The sequence below is a fragment of the Uranotaenia lowii genome, chromosome 3, assembly GCF_029784155.1.
Source record: "Uranotaenia lowii strain MFRU-FL chromosome 3, ASM2978415v1, whole genome shotgun sequence".
Lineage (NCBI taxonomy): Eukaryota > Metazoa > Arthropoda > Insecta > Diptera > Culicidae > Uranotaenia > Uranotaenia lowii.
Window position 1 is genome coordinate 104,167,470 of NC_073693.1, and position 5,752 is coordinate 104,173,221.

The 5,752-nt window shown below is 44.2% G+C and overlaps 1 long non-coding RNA gene across 1 annotated transcript; it reads right to left on the reverse strand.

The window, feature by feature from the left end:
* Positions 1-3,928: 3,928 nt before the first annotated feature.
* Positions 3,929-4,318, reverse strand: LOC129755754 (uncharacterized). The gene is made up of 3 exons (XR_008739324.1): positions 4,140-4,318; positions 4,021-4,088; positions 3,929-3,962 (listed from the first exon to the last, which is right to left on the reverse strand). It is a non-coding gene; the product is annotated as an uncharacterized LOC129755754 (long non-coding RNA).
* Positions 4,319-5,752: the final 1,434 nt, after the last annotated feature.

Genomic DNA, 5,752 nt, shown 5'->3' on the forward strand with positions numbered 1-5,752 from the left:
TCGTGGGTACATTCTTCCGGTATCGTGGCCCGTCGCACGTCCAACAAAGTTTGGAGCCACTTTCGCCAATGATTGAAGCTACCATCGCTTCTTTCTTCTTTCCATCCTTCGCCTGACCACCACCATTTTCGGCTAAGAACCTCTCCTCGAACAATACGTAGAGAAAGTGTGCGAAGAACCTCGAAAAGCAACGTCGCACATCTAATGGTCTCTCGAATAGTTGATTTCGGACTGTCTTGCACCCGGTTCAAAATATTCTCTTTCGGCTTGGAGAACAAAGTGACGGTTTCACATTTCGTTTCTTCCACTAAAATTCGTACTGGTGTAGCCGCTTCGTTTTCACTGACATAAGTTGTCGTCTTAGGTCGTTCATCATGATGATCCTTTTCTGCCGTACTATTGGAGCTAACGTTTCGCGGCTGGGCGCTGCCACTTCGGTGCACTTCCGTCATCTTAGCAGAAATCAGCTTTAGCTCCTCAACGGTCAGAAAATTGCCAGCAAGGATTTTGTCGCAATATTTAGGAACAATCACATCTATTAAACGCGCTTCTGGTTCCCTGGTCGGATCCTTACGCCAGAAAAATCGTTGGACATCTCGATTTTCATTGCGAATATTAACTTGTTGACATCTCTTTTGCGTATAATCACTCACACCAACTACATGATGCCGGAGACGCAATAAGATCGCCAGCAGTGATGTCAGGAGTTCTGAGCCCTCGAAAAGCATGGTATTCGGGACGATATCATCCACTGGAGCGGCAGCTGCCCAAGGCTGGCGGATTTTCATCGGCTTCCTCAGATTGGCCACAAGTTTGAGTGGCAGATATAGCATCTTCCGCGGATCTGCTATTGTCAGCTCGGCTACGGTAGCGCTATGCGCATGACTTCTTCTTACTTGTTCGTCGACTTGTTCTCCAACGCTAGCCTCCAACAATGGATCGTTCACACGGACAGTTGTGGCTTTCAAGAAAGACACTGCAGGGGCATCTTGGTCTGACACATGATGCAATGTGGGCTTAACTTCTGCTTTTGCTTCTTCGATAGCAGAGTACCCTTCAATTGAATTTTGAAAATTCGTGCTGCAACTAAATTTGCACAGATGCAGATTCAAAGCGAAAAGCTTCGAATTTCCTTGTCCTCCGTAAATATTCCAACCGAGACGAGTTTTAACTGCAGTTGGTTCTTGCTGACCTCCTTCTCGAACTCTGAGAGGCACGACCAGTCTCAGATGGTCCACGCCAATCAATATCTGGGGCACTGCATTCTGGTAGCCAGAAACCGGAATCCCTCGAAGGTATTGATATCGTTCTTGCAAGTCGCTGATGGGCAAACTTTGCACTGGCAGGCCCAATGAATCAACGGTGCAAACATTTGTCATTCGGAACCTTTTCCGTTTACCCAGACCAGAAATTTCAAATGACACTCTTCGGGAGTTTTGTTCAGTTCTGGATACTTGTGCCGTCCACGTAAGGCAAAGTGGTTGCTTTCGTCCTCGAAGTCCAAGCTTATCAGCTAGCTCGGTATCCATCATACTAAGTGCCGACCCCTCATCGACAAAGGCGAATGTGTCGATAGAATGTTGACCTACATAGACCGTCACAGGTAAAATTCTGAAGAATAATGTTGGATCAGCACCATCAGTTTGGTGGTTCATAGCAGCATGCAGCGACGCCACCGTCGTCGTAGCTGCATCTTGTGATTTCCGGTCGGAGTGCAGCGACGGATGATGCCGTTTCTCACAGCCATTGATTCCGCAGCGTTTTGTACTCCTGCATCGGCGACGTCCATGTCCGTAAAGGCACGTACGACAGAGTCCAAGATTCCGTACACGTGTCCAGCGTTCATCTACGGACAGCGCTTGGAATGCTTCGCACTCCCTGGCTCGATGATTAATTTTCCCACAAACGGCACATTCAATTGGCTTCCGCTCATCGGCTGAGACTTTGGCTGACTGGCCGGAGTCACTCCCCCCGGTTTCGGAATGTATGAAGCTGTAGTTTAGATTCTTTCCTCGGTCGCGCTTCACCGATTTCATCTCTTCAACAAACGACCTTGCACCAGTTACACGGTAAGCATTCTTGACAATCCGATTCATAAATTCTCGGAACGTTTGCAAATTTACTTTCGACAGTGGCTCACGGAATTCGGCCCACTTCATTCTGTAGTCAGGGGGCAATTTTTCAACTAGATCCTTCATCAATTGCGGGTTGGCCAAATGATCAGTCAGATCGGCAGCAATTATGTGGTCGCAAAGAGTCTGCACCTTCTCCCCAAAATCTATTAGGGTTTCCAAACGATCCGCTCTGGGTGGCGTCGTAGATTTCACATTGTTGATGAAAGTCTCGATCAACAATTCGGGACGCCCAAACCGCATCTCTAACGCGTCGATAACCGCAGGAACCAATGACGGTATGACCAGCTTGCTTCTGACTGCCTCGTACGCAGGACCTTTCAGACAACGCTGTAAGCGGATCATATTTTCTCCACAGTTGAAACCACACGCCTCTGTGGTATAATTGTAGTTGGCGATAAACACCGGCCAATCAGCTGGATTGCCGGAAAATATTGGGAGGTCTCGCGAAAGTGCCTGCCTGGCAGCAATCTGCGATGCCGATGGTGTGCTCAAAACAATTGACGAATGTTGAATTCGATTGCCAGACAAGCCTGCCTGTGGCGAGGGTGTCAAATTGCTTGGCATTACATCACGTTCGGGTGCTATGTGTTGCGGCACCGGTGCGTTATATCCGGGTTCCACCTGCGGATGTTTCCGATAACTACATTGGTTCTGCATAGAATATTCCGTGCTGTCAGGAAAGACATTTTCTTCTCGACGCTCATACTGCTCGAATGTACGGGGAGCAATCGGCGGAGCCAGCATTCGGGTGCTTTTTGGCACTGTGCCTGTGTAGGGTGTGCCACTCACTGAAGCGTTATTTTGAATTTGGCACGCCTTCAGGATAACTTTCAAGTTCGCATACAATGGATCCGGCTCCTTCTGGCAGTTTGCCACCTTGCTATTGAGCTCGCGAACAACACTATTTACTTGCTGAATCTGTTCAGCTTCAATCGGCTGGGCGTCGGTACGCCCCTCGTCGACACCACCAACAGCTCCTTCGAGCCTTTCCGAAACGTTGCTTGTTCTGCTGGACACCCAGTCCTCCGTTCGTTGCCGTCTACGGTGATATTCTTGGCGGCTTCCTTCGCTGTCAATGTCATCATCGACCGCGGCAGCTTCCAGCAGACGATATTTTTCGTCTAAACACTTTTGATCTAGCTCAATTTCGAACTGCTTCTGTTCTACTTCGAACTGCTTCCGTTTCACTTCGAACTGCTTCCGTTTCAAATCCTTCTCTTCCTCGAGTCGTTGCAATTTAAGTTCGAGGAGGGCCTTACGCACCGTCGAAGTGGATCTGATCGAGTTTGCTCGACTTGGAACCGGCAAACATCTGGGGCATGTCCAATCACGGTCCTTAATTGACTTGGTTACTCCCGCGCAACACTGATGCCACCAGGAATCACACAAGTCGCAGGCAACCATATCGTCAAAGCTGTCTGGTTTGCTGCAAGCCACGCAGCTGGAGTTTTGATCGACAATAGTGGTGTCGTTGTCAGCTTCCGGACCAGTTCCGGTCTTGGGTTGAAATTCTCGTTCCATCTTTGTTGGCGAACCTCGAACGTAAAGTTAATTTCGACGATTCCCAGTTGCTCGACGAATTTCGACTTCAATTTGATTTAATTGAAGAATGTTGTGATAGGGCGGCGAATGAAAAGCGATGCACTGGTACTGATAGCAGACTATATTTATAGTTTTGTAGTGATGCTTCAATTCTACGGAACAAATGATAAGTTGTTACAAACATGGTTCAAAATGGTTTTATAGGTTAGAACTTACAAATCAGTGACCCTAGCTATTCCGGCCCTAATACGACTCAGTTCAACCTCGTATCGAGAGCAAAGAGTCCTGTGGACAATATTCTGGGTAATTTGTGGCGTTATAGAATAAAATTAACAAATATTACCGATTTGCTACTTTTAGCGCTCTGTTCAACAGAGATGGTCAATCCAATATCAGCGTTTTTGCCTGATACTAAAATACAAAAGTTAATAACGAGCCACTCTAAACTACATGTATACCTACATGATCCTACGCTCCTGATTCCAAAAATCAACAATATTTAGCAAAACGGAACACTTCAAACATTTAGTTTTCAGTACAAATACAAACTTTCTGCTTCTACGCAGTACGCAACTCGATACGAAAATGGCTAACAGAAGTGAAAATTTTCCTCGTGCCGTCACTTTTGGCGGCAACGATGACGTTTAGTTTTCGCTGTTATTTCTCAGCGACTTTTGCAAAAACCGCGGACTGGCACGGTGGCCAGTTTTCCAACACAAACCTTGCAGATCAAAACGCTGTCATTAGCCTCTCGGTAAGACAAATAGAGGCGCAATTTTGGAAATTTTATAATTTTTGTCTCTTCCGGCCCAAAAGGTTGAAAACCACTAGCCTAAGTGGTGATTTTAAATTTTTCCGTAACAGTTTCCTTACTTTTGACCCGAAATCTATCCAAAGTCCTTTTTTATGTTGTTTCTATAAGTAGGGGAGAGTGGGGTAACGTGGGTCATGGGGAAACGTGGGCCACTTCAAATATCTCAGCTGTGTGTTGAGATAAAAATCCCAATCCAACTGTCATCGTCGTCGCTTTGCGTAAGCATGTTTTTCTATATGTTGTTGACTTATTTACGTATCATATGCTTCTTTTATGACACAAGCCTAGAAAAATGTACTTACATAATTATATAAGCACCCGCAAAATTGCAGCCGTGCGAGACCTCAAGTACATAACAAAAATATGCTCATACGCTTATGATCTTGGTTTTGTCATGTTCTTTCACGTGGAAAAGGAATTTTTGATGAAACATAAATAGGTCACACAAACGCAACCAATTTCCAAATCATTGCTTGTGGGGTATCTTGGGCCACCTATATTTTGATGATTTTTTAAAACGTTCAGAACTTGAAATACATTATTTCTATTTGAAAAGTTTTCTTATGCCAAATGAAGAATTATGGAAAATGTTTTGTCCATCTTTTCTAATGCGATAGAGACGAACAAAAATCCTATAAATGGAATTTTGCCGAAACGTTCGCGAGCTAGGTTTGAGGATCTATTCGATCATACACAACTCTCTTTTTAGTTTCCTCATCTGAAATTGCTTTAAAATAACTAAATGAATTATGAAATTTCAGTTTCGGGTCAACTCATAAACTTTGCACGTTATCTAGTCATTTTGGAAAGGGTGGCCCACGTTTCCCCACAATTTTTCAAAATTCAAAAAAAATAACTTTTTTTAAAACAGTCAAAACTCGAGAAATTTATGTATTTAAAAAAAAACAAAAAATGCCTAATGATACCTCAAAAATGTAAAAAACGTTTTCATTTATTTTTTTCATTTTCTCTTTTCAAATAACGAAGTTATGAAACAAAGAAAAAAAGTGGCCCATGATACCCCACTCTCCCCTACATTTTCACCCAAAACAATTTTCTGGAGTTACAACTAGCTCCTCTGCTTTCAGCTTGCCATAAATTCATCCTTCTGTAGTTTGAAACTATTCAAATGCATTCTACTTTCTATTTTTAGACAACGGACATACAAGCCACGAGAGCCAAGAAAAATTTGTCGCCCTTCTAACGCAAAACCATTTGTTGGATTTCTTAGTCAAGAATGTAGAAAACGAATAAATGAACA